Genomic DNA, 20,548 nt, shown 5'->3' on the forward strand with positions numbered 1-20,548 from the left:
GGCTTAGCTTACAATAAAAATGAAAATTGTGAAGCAAAATTGAGAAATTTTATCTACGAGGAGCTACAAATTGAACACCATATAGAATTCGGTAACGTTCATAGATTTGGGAAAATAGGACGGAATAGAGCCAAACCAATTGTTGCGCGTTTCATTTACCGACGCGACCTCGAATGCGTTCTCCAAAAAGCATTTCGCCTCAGAGGAAAGCCATTTAGTATTAATGAACAATTCCCGGCAGAAGTTGAAGCCCGCCGTAAGAAACTTTATCCTGTTATGAAACAGGCGAAGCAAGACGGTAACCAGGTGTCTTTGATACGGGACAAACTATTCATGAACGGAGAACAATTCGAAATTACAGAACACATTGATATAGATGATCAGCACAGAGGACATCCGAACGGAGGGTTCAGAGACATAATGATGACCTCAGCTAATACTAACGGTCGCCCTTATAAACGACAAAGATCTGGATCAAGCCCAAGAAGTGAATCAACTCACCTATAGGAATTTCAAGGAGAGAATAACCAACATTTATCAGATGTAACTTTTAACTGTAACAATACTTTAAATACTACTAAAAATGTATACATAAGAAGTGATATAAATATTTTGTGTTTAAACTGTTGTGGTGTTAAAAAAAGATTGAACTATCCTGAATTTCAATCATTGTTGAGTAATAATGATATAATTTGTTTAGTAGAAACAAAAACTGACGATGTAGATATTATTGATTTACCAGGTTATGAATTTAGAATGAAAAATAGAAAGAAAGTGTCAAGAAATAGGTCAGGTGGTATAACTTTAGGGTACAAATTAGAACATGCAAATAAAATTAAAATTTTAACAACTGACAGTCAGTTTGTTCTTTGGTTCCAAGTATCGTCAGATTTACTTGATATTGATGATGACATAGTTTTTGGCATAGTATATATTCCTCCGGAATACACAAATTACTCATCTCAAGATGCTTACAGTCAGTTAGAAAATGATTACATTATTTTTTCTTATAATTATAAATATGTGTTATTACTTGGTGATTTCAACGGACGAACAGCAGACGACGACGATTTTGTTATTATACATGATGATAAACATACCGACAAGTAATAGCTTTTCTAAAAAGCTTGCCGTATTTTAGCTGATTATATTGAGATCAGTGGTTTGTGAGTAGTTTATTTTTATTGGAATATTGCACTTCAAGCAATATGAAAACATAGCACTTTTTTCTACTGATATGTCGTTTTTGTTGTATTATTGGTGGACCCGTGTTATAATGGAAGGAGACTTAATAAAATTGAGAATGGAAATGGGGAATGATATTATAATAAAATGTATTCTGTGTGTATAATCAACTTGATAAAAATAGCATATAACGTAAATATACTTTTGAGGATTACTACTTGACAAAATGGACAACAGAAGGCAGTTGCGGATCCAGAGGGGGACGTAGAGGGCAAACGCCCTACCCCCCCCCCCCCTTTTTGCTTATTTTCTTTTTTAAATGATTAATCATACTAGACTATGTGAACTTCGCCATTTCCTGTGTACTCTATTATTTAATTTTTTTGCGACAATTCTTTACTTAAGAAGATATTTTTTGCCATAATTTACTGATTGTCAAAGTCTTGTGATTCGCTATGGTGGAGTTGACCACTACAGTAACACATTGCTTACGCTGAGGATGACAATCATGACACATTTAAAGCGACATAGGTTTGAGCAAGAACATATTGACTTCTATTTCACTATTCCACCAAACAGAAAGTAATACTCTATAGACTATAACACTCTCATGAAAAAAGTTCCATGGCAATATTATTTACCTACGAAAACATGTTTAACCCCAAACGCCATTGTCATGATTGATATGGACTATATAAAATTGCTATTTGGTGTGAACCAAGCTTTGTGTTGAAGACCAAACTACAACCTTTAATAGTTTACTTTTATAAATTGTGACTTGGATAGACATGATATACAGTTGTCTTTGGTACTTACATGTATATGAGATCCAGTAATACCTATCTACAAGATTGAGAACACATTTTTTTGTAATGAATTTAAAACATATTTAATTCTGTAATATCTGATAATATGTATCAGTTATTTGTGATTTTTCATTTGATGTGTACCGGTAATCTCTGGTAATGTCAGTATCAGAATGATCAGTTGTGATAAAAAAAATTGGGCAGTTGTCATGTGCAGATATACCACATGTGGATCTCCTTTCCCCTCTCATTTATAAAATTGTGCATATTTGTCACAGAAACGCACCAGTATTTTGGTAAATGAAACACTTGTCATATTAAATTAAAGTCAGAGTTTGAGTTAGAGGCTTTTTTTTGGGCAAGGGCAACACTTTTGTGGGAAAATTTTTGTTGTTTTTATAGGGAATCACTGAAGCATGCATGACTGGAGTTGGCCCCTTCTTAGGCAGTCAGTGGGTTTCGATTATGAAATTTCTGGATCCACCACTGAAAGTTTGAGTAAAGTTAGATTATCAATCAAATTTATGACAAATTATGTTGAAATTTGTACAGATAATGAATGAAAAATCTTTTTTTTTTTCTTTTTTTTTTTAACACTCTAATTGATTCTTTATTGCACATATTGCTGTTTAACAATTAAACTTGGTGTACAGCATTTCATCAAGTTTCCCTGTTAGATTACAACTGAATACCCAGGGATAATATTCAGTAAAATTTAACTAATAAATTACATTGTTTTAATTCACACATTAAACTATTATGAATGAAAAATCTGGTAAATTAAAATAAATAGGCACTTTCTTCTTTTTTATACTATTATTAAAAGCTTTCCTTGCTTATTCACAAGGACATATGATATCCTCCATGCTATTCCCATCTGAGTTTCTATTCATACATACATGTAGTCTGGTGCTGCTCCAAGTAGTCTTTTTTTTTCTGTTTCTTGAGAAGTATTTGTTTTACCTGTTCAGTCACTATAAAGTGTTACAATTCTTATTTAAACGCAACACATAAATAGTGACCAAAAAGGTTCAGCTATTACATGAGAGAAGCTAGAAAAAAGTAAAATGTATACATTTTAAACATTTTTGTAGGACCATGAAAATGCCTTTGGGGTATATAGATAGATATGCATAGATAGACCATAGAACAAATAAGCAAACAAATTCAAAGGAGATGTACATTAACATGTAAGATAAATTATGAAAAAAGAGCCATGGCCAGAGGCCCCAAACTTGACAGCATTTGGTGTTGAACAGGTAAAATGTTTGCATTGACAATACATATAGCCTTTGTTAGACCCAGGTGGCCTTTCTCTAAATCAGCTATATTAAAGGTAACCACATATTTCTGGGCCAGGTTGAAAAATAAATGAAAATGACTATGAAAAAGCAAATAGAAATACACCAAATTTGGGAGACATCTATTAAAATGTTTGAAATAATAAAAAAAAGTTGACAAGAACTAAGCTTTTTCAGATAATATACAGACTATTGCAGTCAGCCTATAAAAGACTCTTTGCCTCCTAAATGTTTGCTTATACACTGTGCTGCCTATAATGATTTAAAATCAGTGTGATAGTTTTCATGAAGAACACTGAGGGTACAGGTATTATGACAAGATAAATGTTGTGCTACATGTATCTACCCAAATAAGTAAAAATATAAAAATTCTTGACCTCTAAAACCAGTGATTGATCTCCTGATTTATATCTTATCACTCTATGCAGATGCTGTGTGAAAGAAAAATGACTTAACAAGTTAACAGTATGCTTAAGCTTCTATCCATTGAGCTGATTTATTATCAATTATTTTGCTTTAAATACCCCTTATTGCTACAATATGTATATGTCCACCATTACATGTACATCACAAATATTCCAAGTAAAATTTTGAAGTTTGAATAAAAAACATATGATGCCACAATGGAAAAGTAATTGCTGTATGACATTAATGGTTTAAGAAAGGACAGATTCTCAGGCCAGCTGGAACAATGAGGGGGGAGGGGGCGACTTCTCCAGTCATGCTTCAGTGATTCCCTACATAATAAACCAAATTATGGCAAATAGTAATGTTCATCACGAAAAAATATACTAAGTGTTAGACCTGATGATGTGAATAAATTGAAAGGAGATGGAAATCCGACATATCGAATGAAGTTTTCAGTGCTTTTGATACATGTTTATCACTGGGCAATCTGATGAGTTGGGCCTTTTTTGACTGATTTTTATAGTTCGTTCTCATGTTGTAACTTATACTGTTATACATGTACCACTGTCCAAGGTTAGGGGAGGATCAGAATCCCAATAACATGTTTTACCCCACCACATTATTTATGTATGTGTCTGTCCTAAGTCAGGAGCCTATAATTCAGTGGTTGTCTTTTGTTTATATGTTACATATTTGTTTTTCGTTCATTTTATTTCATTTATAAATAAGGCCGTTGGTTTTCTGGTTTGAATTGTTTTGCATGTCATATCAGGGCCTTTTATATTGATCATCTTTGACCTATAGTTATTCATGTCTGTGTCATGTTGGTCTCTTGTATACACTTGTCTCATTTGCAATCATTATATAACCACATCTTCTTTTTTATAATGACTGACGGCTGATCATATAAGGCACAAAATGTGCACCTGAATACAGGTACATTGTATCTTGTTTTGTAACCCCCATTGACATAATGGTTACATTGGTTACACTCATACAAACTACATGTATCATAAATCATTCACAATTTCCCCAGTCTATTTGTAACTTTCCTTCACCTAATGGTTACATTGGTTACGTACACACATGCAAACAACCTTTTTAGAGTTCACTGTGTTACAAGTTTTTTGGGTTTGAAGGATCGTATAAATGATTGCCTTGAGGGTCATTCAGGACTCATTGTCAAATATAGAGCTGTAAACATGGTAAAAAGCTAAATTATATAATTTGCAACAACTGACACTATAGTATCCTATAGTGCACTGAAACCCTTGCCAATTCTATGGATCTATACCTCAGGGTGCACTGGGATACTTCAGGGAGTTAAAATATCCATATCTACGGATATAAACGTAGAAAACTTATATTATAATGCTAAAAAAATATTGGGTACCACTTAGTAGAAGTACGAGCTGGTAGAAGTACGAGTTGCCGAAAGTACGAGTTGGCTGAGTACGAGTTGCCGAAAGTACGAGTTGACATGTATCCGCCAATAACAATACCGTGGTGCTTGGTGTAGGCTTCTTTGCACATCAGAAACCATATTGCTCACCTTGTAATTTTTGTATCCTTCTCAGTATCGTCGAGTTTGTTTATTTACACCAGAAATCAATGAAGCGATGAATGCTGGAAACGAAATTACATCTTCGGTAAATTCCGTGATTTTAATATTTTCTAAACAATATGTCCAAGCAATGAAAAATAGATGGGTTTTATTTTTATACATGGAGCATACGTTTTGTGTATTTACGATTTAAAATCTTAGCTAACGAAGAAATCAAACACAAAAGTATCTCAATCATTTAACCGTTTTAATAAGCAGTGTAAAGTGTAAATTATACGCATTACTGTTCTATTTTTAGAGAATATCAATACAGTTTCTTGCAAAAATAGAAACACAATTTCAAGATTAAATCTTCACATTGTCACATGATTATATAATCTGCACGAAATTGACAGTTTGTCGTGAGTTATCATCATAACTAATCACTATAGCAAATGAACACTTTATCATAATATGTACCTATAACCTAGTATCATGATTTCAAACCGACCCCACTTACGGACGCGTTGAACATATAATGGCTTTTTATGCATGCCACTCATTAATAGCCAATCAGACGTTAAACAGACCTTCATTTCCCAAAAAATCATTCCGGAAACATCCGCGAAGCTGTATTTATAACCAATGAAATAACAGAAATACCGTTAACAGATTAACCCGAACCTGACGTTTAGCCTCTGACTAATTACGACCGTATGACCATGGTCATACGTAAAGATACGGGAAACGATTGTTAGATTTATGTAAAGGAAACAATTTATTTATTGTAAATGGTCGAATTGGTGATGATAGACAGTATGGTAAATTAACATGTAGAAAAAGCAGTATTGTAGACTATTATATTAGTAGTGTTGAGTTGTTAAAATATTTTACTAATTTTCATGTCCTTGATTTTTGCACCTTATATTCTGATGTTCATTCGCCATTACAGATAACTTTGGCAAGCACTAAACAAGATGTTGTAAACAATCAGTGTTTAGATACTGGAACAGATACATGTAATCGTCCAGAAAATATTAAAAAATGGGATAATGATAAAATTGGGGATTTTCAAAATGGGATAGATGTAGAAGAGATTCACGCTCTAATTGAAGATATTAATAAAGTTGAATCAAATATGGACAAAAATGAAATGAACCTGATTGTTAATAACATGTGTGATTTATTTTTGGATTCTGCTAGGGCAACATTTGGGGTAACCAAAACTAGAGGGTTAAAGAAGTATAAAAACAAGCCTGTAAAATTGAATAAAGAATGGTTTGATTATGATTGTAAATTTGCTCGCCAAAATTATCGCAAACTCAAAAGAAAATTTAAGAACAGTAGTACTGATGAAAATCGTCAAATCATGAAATCTTCGGAGAAACGATATAAAAAAACTTTAGATAAAGCAATTATTGCTCATAGAAAGAAAATGGCAAAAAAAATAAACACATTGAGATCCAATAACTCAAAAGAGTATTGGAAATTACTTAACAGTAGAAAAAAGAGAGCCCAACCTGACATCCCTATCAACAAATTATTCGATTTTTTCAAAAATCTGAACGCCGCCCCAGAAATTGAAGAAAATACAAATATTCCAACTCTAAACCCGAATGATGTCGATAGGCTTAATGAAAATTTAAACAGAGGAATTTCTAAAGACGAAATTCTTAAGGGCATCAAAAACCTGAAAAATGATAAAGCATTTGGGGATGATCGTATAATAAACGAATATATCAAGTCTACAGCTAGTTTATTCATTGAATTATACGAAAAATTATTTAACGTTATATTTCGCACTGGTATTATACCAGACAGTTGGTTAGTTGGTTATATTAAGCCTGTTTATAAAAATAAAGGTAGCAAGTTGGACCCCAAAAATTTTAGACCAATTACCATTTTAAGTTGTATGGGGAAACTTTTTACCGCAATTTTATGCGAGAGACTAAATCTTTTCTCTGAAGAATTCATGATTTTAAACGAAAACCAATGTGGTTTTAGAAAGGGTTATTCAACCACCGATAATTTATTTGTGATTCATACATTGTTTGAAATTTTAAAGTTAAAAAAGAAAAAACTATTTTGTGCATTCGTCGATTTCGATAAGGCTTTTGACACGATATGGCGAGATGCACTATGGTACAAAATGCTTTTAAATAATATGAATGGATGTATGTATAATGTAATTGTAAATATGTATCGAGGTACAAAGTCATGTATTTCATATAACAATGCCTTATCTGATTTTTCTTCCCATGTAGTAACGGGGTTAGACAAGGCGAAAATTTATCGCCTTTTCTTTTTTCTTTATTTTTAAATGATCTTGATTCTTTTTTGCAAAACTGTAACCTTGAGGGCCTTAAATCAGTGTCAAAAGAGCTTGAGGAAAAACTTGATATTTTTTTAAAACTTTTTATCATTCTGTACACTGATGATACTGTTTTGATGGCCGAATCAGAAACTGAACTCCAAAAACTTTTAGATTGTTTCCAAGATTACACAGATGTATGGAAGCTTAAAGTTAATGTTGATAAAACAAAGGTCGTAGTTTTTTCAAGGAGACGACCATCATGTGATTTTCAATTTTTATTTAATGGCAAAAAACTTGATATTGTTGATGAATTTAACTACTTAGGAATAGTTCTAACAAGAACAGGCAATTTTAATAAAACAAAACAGTTTAATGTAGAAAAAGCTACCAAGGGTCTTTACGAAGTGTTAAGACTAGGTCGTCTACATAATCTTTCTATATATAGCCAGCTAGATTTATTTGATAAAATGGTAAAGCCAATACTACTGTACGGTTGTGAAGTATGGGGTATTGGCAATAACGACATGATTGAAAGGGTACATCTAAAATTTTGTAAATTGTTATTAAGTCTGAAAACATCTACACCCTTTTATATGATTTATGGGGAGCTTGGGAGATATCCTATAGACTTGGACATAAAAACTAGATTGATTTCATTTTGGGGAAGATTAAACTCTGGTAAAGAGACAAAACTATCATATATTTTATATAAATTGTGTTATCACATGTCTATTAATGACAATGTGAATTTTTCATGGTTAAAAAGAATAAAGACTATTCTGAACGAATGTGGTATCCCAAATGTATGGGAAACGCAATCTTTTATAAATTGCAAATGGTTAGTTTCATTCATCAAACTTAGACTTAAAGATCAGTATGTACAAGTCTGGCATTCTTTACTAGAAAACTCGCCAAAAGCACTAAATTACAAACTTTTTAAAGATTTTTTTGGAAAAGAAGATTATTTTGAAATTCTTGGGAACAAACTGTCTTATTGATTGTGTAGATTTAGGACCACAAATCACAAGCTCCCTATTGAACAGGGTAGATGGAACAATATAGTCAGAAACAATAGAATTTGTCTTCTATGTAATAAAAATGATATTGGTGATGAATTGCATTATATATTAGAATGTAAATACTTTAAAGAAAACAGGAAACATTATCTGTCACATTATTATTTACAAAATGCAAATATTGTCAAATACAAACAGATTATGTCTTCAAAAAACAAATCAGTATTGATTAAATTATGTAAATTCATAAAGATTATTAACACAGGTGTATGTGCTCCTGGCTAAAATGGACTTCAGATATTTTATTAGCAACTATTTTGTTTGCTCTGTCTTGTTGTAAATATTGTACATAATTGCATGTCTTCTCTATACCTATGTATATGGTTTATTGAGAATAAAGATATATATAAGGAATCACTTACAATGAAAAAAGAGGGTGTAATTGTATTACCAAGAAATATATCCTTGTGCAAACTGGAATCCTTACAGTCCTGACTTTGTGATGCAACACTTTTGAAAGTTTCATTTTAAGAGAATCCATATTTGTTCAAATAGGAGCAGCAAAATATGATTTTTAACAACTTAACAAACATGAACTAGATTCAGCTACCTGTATTTACCTAGTTGTTTAATTAGTATGATTGTTTTGATAAGCATGCACTTTTGTTGGGATAACTACTTGCACCTATTCCTTGAACGCCAACATAATTTTACAGGTAAATTGTCGGTAGAACAAAGGATGTTGGCATTCAAGTGGCCAACTGTTTAAAATGATCGAATATTCTCTGGAAGTTTCATATAGAGTATACAAACTAGAGTAATTGGTACGGCTAGTACAAAGAATAATGCAACATTTCAGATGACGATATTCGATGAGGTAACCAATTAACCTCTTGTTTTTTGCTCTAACACTTAACAACAAAATTTCTAGTTTCAGGAAACATCTATCAGAATTTGATTGTTAATTGTGCTTACTTACTTATATGTTTCTATATGAGAAAGTAGATGAAGGCTTTATTTTACCCCGTCAGATTAACCGCTAGATTTTGTATCCGACTTGAAACGTTGAATTAAGTATTTAAAGTCAAAACTAGGTGTGGGGGATAAATGAATTTGATGTTATGAATTATAAAATTGAATTGAAATGAACTCTATAAAATATAAATATTCTCAGCATTAAACTTTTACTAAAACTCATCAAATATAAATAAATTTTGACGATCTTTAGTTGAAATTGTTAAAATAAGATGGAAACAATGTATATTTTGTCAGAAGACATGTAACGAAATTCAATGTTATTTTAAAATGAAACCTGAATTTGTCAATGTATACATAACGTAAGGGTACCCAAATTGCACCGAGTACCCAAATTGCACCTATTTAGTAAAATTAACAACAAAAATCTTACAAGATTTCCTAGAGACTAAACAATTTGATTTTTTTATGATTTGATACTATGCACATCTTTCAACATAGGTAAACATATTTAGATATACACAAAACGTTCACAGTATTTATCAACAGATGTACTGTTTACTGAAAAAGCAAAATGTACGAAAACGTCACCATGCGACGTCATCAAATACAATATATTATAAGTATCCATTTCGTAAAATATGAAGAGAAAGCATGGAAAAATATCCAATTATTGAAAATATTTGAAGAAATTAAACAAAAGCTCGGTTATTAGACTTTTGACGATGTGAATTTAAGCATGGATGCAATTTGGGTACTCCTCATTACAGAATCATGAATAGTTTGGAGGTTGATTCAAACCCATTTTTTTATGACTCAATATGGATTAAAAATTAGATTGGTGTACCTATACAGTAAAGAAGGATAGCGCTACAAAATAAACACAGTATGGACATTTGTTTCTTGATCATAAAAAAACGTAGGTGAAAAAACTGTCAAAATAGGTGCAATTTGGGTACCGTCACGTTATGTATCTATAAAAGAGGAACGAAATATACCAGAGGGACAGTCAAACTCATCAATCGAAAATAAAACTGACAACACCATGGCTAAAAATGAAACAGACAAACAATAGTACACATGACACAACATAGAAAACTAAAGAATAAGCAATACGACCCTTCCCCTAAAAATAAACCAAAAACAAAAAAATAGGTGCTCCGGAAGTGTAAACAGATGCTGCTCCACATTTTGCACCCGTCGTGTTGCTCATGTTATTACAAATCCGGTAAATAACCTAATTCGGTAGATCACATTCATAAAACGAGGGAGGTTGTAGTTAGAACGTAAGAAACATATCCGAAATCATTTGTGAAATGGTTATTCCATAACGGTCAACCAACTCGTGAAGGCGTCCGTAAAATTTCAGATGGGATAATTTCAACATCACCTTTTGGAACTCTTGGTTTGATAGCAGCAATCCTCTATCAAGAAAATCATGATAGGAAATACAAGCACGAGATAATCGTATCAATTGGAAGATGTATACCCTGTTGAAAAACACGTCATTCGAACGTAACAGATATGTTGTCAATCAAGAAATCAAGCATCTTGATAATGTCAGTTTCAGAGAATTTTTTGGTTGAATCAGAGTGGTTCTTTACAAAGAAGGATGTATCCCTCTCTAAGATAAGATACTTGTATCAATTTGTCTTTTAGTTTGGAATGTGGGATATTTGCGTATAGTGTAGAAAAGTCAAATGTTTTAATACGTTAAAGTAAGCATGATACTTTAAAGTCTATTTTTAAAGTTGCACCATACGATATTTTGACGACAAGTTTAGTCTTTCCACTACCAATATTGTGGATAATTGCGGTTTATAGCCATATAGTTCAATTGATAATAAAACTCTGTAAATAGAGGTTTCTCATAATCTTACGAACGAACGAAAATTTACCTAACTTGACGTAACTTGCCGGAACAAGAAAAGAGGGAGCATTCATTTATTCAATACTTTTTGACTATTGGCTGTGATCTTCTTCCCTATGAAATTTCTTTTATGTACATACTATATACATTTTGGAACTTGTAAGACCATTTCGAGTCGTAGACATACTATATTGACTTGATATATATAATATATGATATACAATTTACGGTTTAGTTAAAACAGTTGAAAATCTTTTTGATCAATAACTAATGGCGAAGAATATAAAATATTTAGACCCAGGACATCAATCGTACAACAGATTTTGATAAACATGATAGCATCATTTGGAATTTTTTAGTACATATATGAAAAAGGGTAAATATGGAAATTTGGAATGGAAGAAGATAGAAATCTGTTTGAATATTGTCAATGATCAGATCAATAGAAGAAGGTCTTTCGCAAACATGAGGTAAAACTAATCTAGGCGTGACCGCTTCTTCTTTTTAATTTGAAAGCAAACATTCTCTGATCCGGGGAAACTGCGTTGCTCCAAATCTAAAATCCAAATGATCACTTCTTGACCTTAATATTATATTATAACTAAACTGATAAATTCAAGAGGATGAGTGAAGGCAAACATTGAAATAAATATTTGAAAAAAAAGTTAACACTTCAAAAAGTATCATATTAATCTATTGCAATAAAAAATCATAATATCTAATAAAATTTGTAGATTTAGCTAACTAAGTCCTTATATTTGTGTAAAGTACCAATCGTTTCTAGTGGAAAATTGTTTTGACGTTGAATAAGCTACAATTAAATATAGCTTGCCGGTCCCTCTTAGTTGATACCAATCAATTTATCACCTAGAGAAAAGTAGTGAGGCGAGTTTCGTCCATAGTCTTTTTTAAAAATGATGAACGGTTCTTTATATTGGTATGTAATCATTTTAAACGTTTCAAATTTATGAAATTATATTTGTACATCAATGTTTTTGATATACTAATTACAAAAACTGTAATATATTGAATTGATACATTTTGTAATTATTCAAAATTATATCAGAAACGTAAACTTAATTATAAAATAATGAACCTGTTAAGGGGAGAGAATACTCGCATAACTTTTTCGAATTGGCACATAATACAACGGAATGTCACTCTTGCATACAAATGGCACATAAATATAATTAATTGTGCAATCGTCCGCCACCTTCAATGATGATTTTAAATTATAAATATAACCACAAGTTGTTAATCTATAGACAGTGAAGACTAATGAATACTAACCCACTGTAAAATTATTTCTTTGCAATTTTTTAAAACTTCCTCAGGAAAATGCTCGAGCCACTTGACTTTCATAGCTCAAAATTAACGTTTTTACACAATGTATGAATAAATAAGTTAAAGATTATTCGCTTCTCAAAGTGTAAGACGCAATAAAAATCGTATGCTTGCACCATCCGACCGAAATACGGATTTAATTAAGTCATAAAAATTTCGACATTTCTTCGTATATTTATAACAAAACCGGTTTTAACCAAATCACAAGTACGTGTTAAGATCTGACTAAATACCTATTTCCCGATATGGTCAGGTAAAGTTGCTACAAAAAGATGTAATGTATATAGGTTGCGTTTTTTTCGTGGAGTTTTTTATATGGAATGCTGTATATCTTTTCTTCGGTTTTTATTTTTCAATGTTTTTTCTTTTTACTTTGAAAATGGAATATAAAAACTATGTAATTATAGTTTTGTTTGTGCTGTAACACTATTTCAACATGAATACATTTGTACAACTCTAAAACTTTACGATTGATCGAGTGCACCTTTATATTTCTGTAACATATTCCCAAATATGATTTAACAGCAAGTCGGACCATTTGGACCTAGCGCACATTGAAACTTAACTGTTGGGTGTTTTATTATTGGAGACAGAATTAACCCAAACTCTCTACTATTTTTTCGTTCTATATCTATTGGATATTTCCATATTTATAAATGATGCATGGATACAGAACTTTTCATAAGGGGGTCTGCTGACTGACCTAAGACCTACATTCATGCTTCAGTGATTCACTCTATAATCAACAAAAGTTTTCTACGAAAGGAGGAGGGACTGGAGTCCCCTTTGTTCCCCTGTGTGATATAATAAATGAAAAATATTGAACTTGTGTCATCTCAATCACTTTTCACTCATTTTACAAACGCTAATTTCGTCGTAACAAACATAGAATACTTGCAACAGATCGTTACACACCCAACAATCAATCAAATGAAATGCAAACCAGACGCAACAATTGTTTTTTTATATCAAAAACTGACAATTTTTTTTTAAAAATGCACAAGGGAGATAAATCGAAATCATATATTCGACATGTTAACAAACGAACCTAAACGGAAGAATATCTAACATTCAACAACAGAAAATAGATTGGAATACCGACGTTTAAGGTTGATGACCCTTTCTGTAGCCATTTTTGTAAAGCTTTTTAAACTTCAATAGTATCAAAACTACAGATATAATAATTAAAATAGATAGTTAATAACTTATCAAAGGTACCAGAATTATAATTTAGTACGCCAGACGCGCGTTTCGTCTACACAAGACTCGTTAGTCATATCAGAATATTTATAAAGTCAAAGCCAAACAAGTCCGAAGTTGATGAGCATTGAGGATCCGAAATTCCCCAAAAATGTGCTAAATACGGCTAAGGTAATCTATGCCTGGGATAAGAAAGTCCTTAGCAATCGACTGTAGTGACTCATCCCGAGGTATTTGAAATTTGCAGGTTGGTTAGCACTTTTTGTAAAAAAAAAACACTAGCACATCATAGAAAAGCAAGTGAGTAATCTATATTACAAATTTTATTACAAAAATTGCTGTATTAAAAGCTGTGGATTTTCGACCTGGTTCGATAAACATCTTGATTTATTTGACACAAAGTACTATTTTTTTTTATTAAATGCAATGAAACAGTAAATGATAATGCTTTGTATCAAGTTTCTCCTTGGTGTATGTACACGATGGCCTATCTCTATTATTCATTATATCTGTAGTTTTGATACAATTGAAGTTTGAAAATTTCGTACAAAAATGACTACAGAAGGGGTCATAAAACCTTAATCCCAAAAATAAAATGCCAGTTACCAAAAATACTATGCAATTGTTAACTGTTGTTTTTAAACACACTGCAATATCGGTAGACATATATCATGGATTGCAATGGAACAAAACTACTGTTCCTGACCGAAACGTTCGTAGAGTTTCGTCCCTTCGTAAGATGTTGAGAAACCTCTAATATGCGACCTTTCCTCACTCGGGCACCGTATTATACCAACATTTCTAAATGTTTTTTTTAAAAAATGTTTAGTATTTCGATAAATTCAATGTGTTGTAAACAGTTAATGTATAATTATGACCGTATTAATGAGAAAGATATAGGAAGATGTGGCATGAGTGCTAATGAGACAACTCTCCACCCAAGTAATAATTTATAAAAAGTAAACTATTATAGATCAAGGTACGGCCGTCAACATGGAACCTTAGCTCACACCGAACAGTAAGCTATAAAGTGCCACAAAAAATAGTAGTGTAAAACCTATCAAACGGTGAAACCAACGGTCTAATTTATATAAAAACAAGAAAATAAAAACACGTATAAACAACATAAACAGAGGACAATAATTGTACATCAGATTCCTGACAGGTGAAATCATTTGCAGCAGAATTAAACGATTTTATGGTACCAAACCTTCTCACTGTTCTGAAACAATAGTATAATGATAATAGAAACTTCATTTAGATACGAGTTGTTGACGAGTGGGCTGGAAACCTTTACCAGTTTGGGTATCAACATAATATGAGCATTCAGAACAGGACAAAAACAAACAATTATAGTACTGAATATGAAAATAAAATCAAGCACAATGAACCCCATTACAAAGCGTGGTAATCTCAGATGAAAGGTAGTTATGTCCTACTTAACGTCAGTTGGCACCCGTCGTGTTACTATTGTAAATGCACATTCGATGATGTTTCTAATTGCCTTTTGGGTAGGTAGAATTTGGGAAAAAAGAATGGGATAGTGGATGGAACAGTTGAAACAAATCCGTCGTCATCCGTGTAACATAAATTCCATAATTGTCAACCAATTCGTGATGACGTCCGTACAATTTTGGACGGAATGATATCATCTTCACCATTTCGCACAAAAATGATAATTAAAAATGCAACCCCTTGGATATCGTACAATCTGCGAGATATGTAGTCCATATGCACGCGCTGCTTGAATATTGCTACATAAAAATTTAACATTCGCAATTGGGAAGTTTTAATCACCTCTTTTGTCGGAAAGATATGTGTACCACACTGATTGTCAATTTCGAGATGTTATTAATGATACGAGTTGGGGGTAATGGCATATGTTGAATCCTTTATTTCAAATTTGATGGGGTAGTTGCGTTCTATAGAACAGAAAGTGAATTTAAAGCATAATGCTTGTTTTCATGAGATTCTTTTCCAGAAGGTTCTGTCTGATGTTAAGCGTCCATTATATTTCATGCAAAATTTTAAGATCACTTACTTTCATTTCGCATGAATTTTCTCAAAAAGTGTACCATTCTATAGCACCGATCCACAAAAAGTAATAATCATTGGTTCATTTTGACTTGCATAAAAAATAACATTGTTTCAACTGTAATGAAGTTCTTTTTTCAGTTTGTTTTAGAAATATTTTGTGATTGATTCTAATTGTTTTGTTGGATCTGACGCTGTTCATATGATATATGATCAGCGTCTTACAGTTAACAAATCATGCATAAGCTAGCCTCGAAATGAAATTGATATTGCAAATAGACAATTCCAAATCTTGTGCAGTGCTTTGAATTAAGCTGAGATGACTGCATTCTAACAAGGTAAATTGTTCCGTAATAATTATTAATCATCGACATTTCGAATCTTTTTTCTCCGTCAGTCCGTGAACGTTTTTGTTTGTCTTAATACTTTTATGTCTTGATCTTGTAGAATGATACCAAGAAAAAAACTTTTCATACATGAAAGCTGGTTTGGTTTCAGTGACATTGGTTTTATTTTCAATAATAAAATGGTCTACTATTTGCCTTAGCTCTTTGATTTATTCACTCAACTTCTCTTAAATCGCTACTATACAATCGTCATTAACTGGAAACGTTTTTTTGTTTTGTTCTTGTGGTTAAAAGCTTTATCGAAATTTCGTCCGTTGATTTTGGCCAAGATTTTGAAGGGCATTAAGTGCATTTAAAAGTCAGAAACCAGGTCTGCAAGATAATATATCAATGTACATGTAAACAAAACCAAAATTTTGCAGTTCTATTTGCACAGAGTGCAAATGTCCGAGAGAAAATTAGCATTTCCAACATGTACCGCAATATAAATCCCTTTGGGATTAGTCCATGTGTAATCCTAGACAGAATAGTTGTCCATATCATAGGCCATTTTCATAAAGAAATAACATTATGCTTTTTATTTCATTCTACATGTCTGGTTATAATTTGTTTTTCACTTTAATGAACTGTAAATCTAAATCTGGATAAAATAAGAAGTATAAATTGTTTAAATGTTTTATCTAAACGTTTCGGAATCAATAAAGTTTAGTTATCATTTTTTGATACATATTATTAGTACATTGAAAATTCTTTATGGAATGCTGTCCTCATTGTTACATTTTATGTGCTTGCTGTCGTCAGATCAGTGAAATTGAACAGTTTAAAAAAGTCTTAAGAATTTATCTTGTTTGAATAATTTTCTGGCTAAGAGTTTCTGGATGCCGTTGATTATACATGATCAATATAGTCATGCAGTGATATTGTAAACATTGTCCCATACACGGGATATTGATTAGCAGTATACCAAACAGCGTTTGTTTTTTGTTTTTGGCGGGGTATATACTCCGCCAATTTAAAAGTGCACATTAATGATTATAGTCAAAAGTATTTTATACGCCAAAATAATAACCGCCAAAATATTTCGTATACCTTATACTATGACAATCGCGAAACTTTACACCCGCAAAAATAACCTGCTTAACGGTAACAGTATGAACCCACAAGTTATTTTAAAGTTTCATGTAGCATGTCGGGAATATGGTCTTTTTTATAAAATAGTCCATTTCTATGTTTGTTGGTGTTTGTTATTGTAGCAGCGCAGTTTTGGACTTTATTCGTTATTTTTCTCTTATAGTTGATGTGTTTCCCTCTAATTTGATATCTGACCGGGATTTATTTCAGTTAAATCGATTTAAGACCACTGAACTATAGTATATTACTGCTTTATGTATGTATGTGTTACCAGTATAACCCTACCAAAGTTATCAATGGAGCCATATTTGGCCGTTCAAGTAATCCTAAAGGTAACATGCTATCGAATTTACATACATGCTCAAATTACTGATAACGATGAGTTTCAAATACAATTTTTGATACTATTTATACACCCAATGAAAATGACATTGAATGACTAAATAAATCAAACCTGTTGGTGACCTTCTGCTGTTGGTTTTTTTATTTGGTCGGGTTGTTGTCTCTTTGACACATTCCCCATTTCCATTCTCAATTTTATGACTTTATAGTGGATTGATGCCATTGTTATTGAAATTTCAATGAAATAGGAAATGCATATTCTTTAAATCATTATATATCATGGGAAATTGATTTTATTTTGAGATTTGTAGATTTCCAAGGTATGTCCTTTTCAAATGTTTATGATTGAGCGTTCCTTGTGAAGATAAATTTCAGAGAAAAACTGCAGACGAACGAATGTATAGAGTGTTCTTTTTATCGAACATGAATCGAAAAGACTTAACCATCAAGCTTCTTAAATAACTATATCATAATATATCCTCTTCCTATAACAGCTATTGCCGTGTCTTCGTTGTTAGCCTTATGATTCAGAAAAAAATCAGGAATAAAATTGTTTCTTTTTGGCCTGGAGATGGAATGTTACCCATCGGAGATTTAGTTTACCCCATATGAATTCTTATAAACAAAACGCCTCACACGCAACTAGTTTTATAAAGTTTTTCTTTTATTTAGGCATATAAGTTAATATGGATTTTGTTGTCATGAGATGAACAGCATGTCCATTCAAAACAGCCTTGCAAATTTAGAACAGACCAATCAACAGATGTCATGACTTCCTGTTTGATAAGGCTGACATAAACACGCTCACTTACAGTAAGATAACCTTACAAGGTCTTGTTTACTATATTGAAATGTAAATTATCTTTTTCTGATGTTTAAGCACATAAGAACTGAATAAAACTTCGGTACACAAACGAGACTATGTTCTTCTCATATTTGTTATGATGGTATGGTACTAAACCCCTCACGAGAAGGATTGTGCCTTATATTCATATGAAGAAGACAGTTTAATTGAAGTCTAGAGCTGGCATGTTAGTTAACTGCTAGTAGTCTGATGTTATTTATGTATCATTGTCATTTTGTTAGTTTCTTTGGTTGCATCTTCTGACATCAGACTCGAACTTCTCTTGAACTGAATTTAATGTGCGTATTGTTATGCGTTTACTTTCTGCATTAGCTAGAGGTATAAGGGGAGGGTTGAGATCTCATAAACATGTTTAACCCTGTCGCATTTTTGCTCCTGTCCCGAGTCAGGAGCATCTGGCCTTTGTTAGTCTTGTATTATTTTTAATTTTAGTTTATTGTGTCGATTTGGAGTCTAGTATGGCGTTCATTATCACTAAACTAGTATATATATTTGTTTAGAGGCCAGCCGAAGGACGCCTCCGCGTTCGGGAATTTCTCACTTCATTGATAACCTTCTGCTATTTTCTGCTCTATGGTCGGGTTGTTGTCTCTTTGACACATTCCCCATTCATTCTCAATTTTACCTTAATTTATTAAAATTGTTTCACAAATAATAATGATTTAATTTTTTTTGGGGGGCCAAATACTATTAATACAATTTATAGCCTTATCAAAATTATGACTATTCAATATTCACTTGCAATACAAAAATATATTTCTTAAAATGAGCAATTCGTGTTCGCAATCAAAACTGAAATTCTTGTGATGATGTTGCCTTGAAGGGGCATTAGCTGTCAAATTCATGATCATCGAATTGACTCAAATTCTCATATTTAATTTATAAAATACCAAAAACGTATATCCAAATTAGAAAAAGACTGAAATAAACAATTAACAAGGATTTGGTAATATGTATTAGCATTTCGTGTGAATTTTTGTCTTTACGTCTTGTAATTAATCATAAAGATGAAATCTAAATACTGCAAACTATTATATAACTCAATGTTTATAAAACAAAATTCATCTATTTTTTTCCTACCTGTTTTTTCTTTATCTAATCAGTTCGTTTGGACTCACCTTGTCATTGGTCAAAATTTGATTATGAACTCAAATTTTCATTTTTTCCTGGGATTTTTATTGTGACGTCCTCTGCTGATCATTCGAATAGAAACATTATGGTTTTCTTTATATCGTCTGAAAATCATTCGAAAAACTTATTTCAACATCTTATCTCGTGCAATACGATTTTTATCCACCATCGGCAGTTAAATTTAAAAGATCAAAAACGCTCGGAGAGCTTTGCGTTTTAAATCTAAAAATGTTTATGTCTCGAGTGGATAAAAGAGGGACGCAAGATACCAGAAGAACATTCAAACCCATAAATCGAAAATGATTTGACATCCCCTTGACTGAAAAAAAAACCCAAACAGACATACAATAGTACAAAAAAACACAACATGGATGACTAAAGAATAAGTAACTCGAACACACAACAAACTGGGGGATGAAGCATTACATATCACACTTGTTATTGTGGTAGTATAAATATTAACAAATCACGTATACATATGAATAATTAGTGACCACGTGCAATTGGTGTTTATATGTTTATTTTTTTTTCTTTTAAGTTACACGTATGATTACATTTATCATTATTTTACGCAAAAAGGAATATTTTGTTTTGGAAAGAACATATCAACCCAATGGTTTGTCCAGATTTCATTTTCAATGTTGACATTCTTTCCCATCTAATAGTTGAAAACATGCGTAACTAATCTCCAGCTAAGGGATTAAATCAAAGGTTACATGAAGCTGAAGTCCAATAA

The sequence above is a fragment of the Mytilus trossulus genome, chromosome 1 (genome assembly GCF_036588685.1).
Source record: "Mytilus trossulus isolate FHL-02 chromosome 1, PNRI_Mtr1.1.1.hap1, whole genome shotgun sequence".
Lineage (NCBI taxonomy): Eukaryota > Metazoa > Mollusca > Bivalvia > Mytilida > Mytilidae > Mytilus > Mytilus trossulus.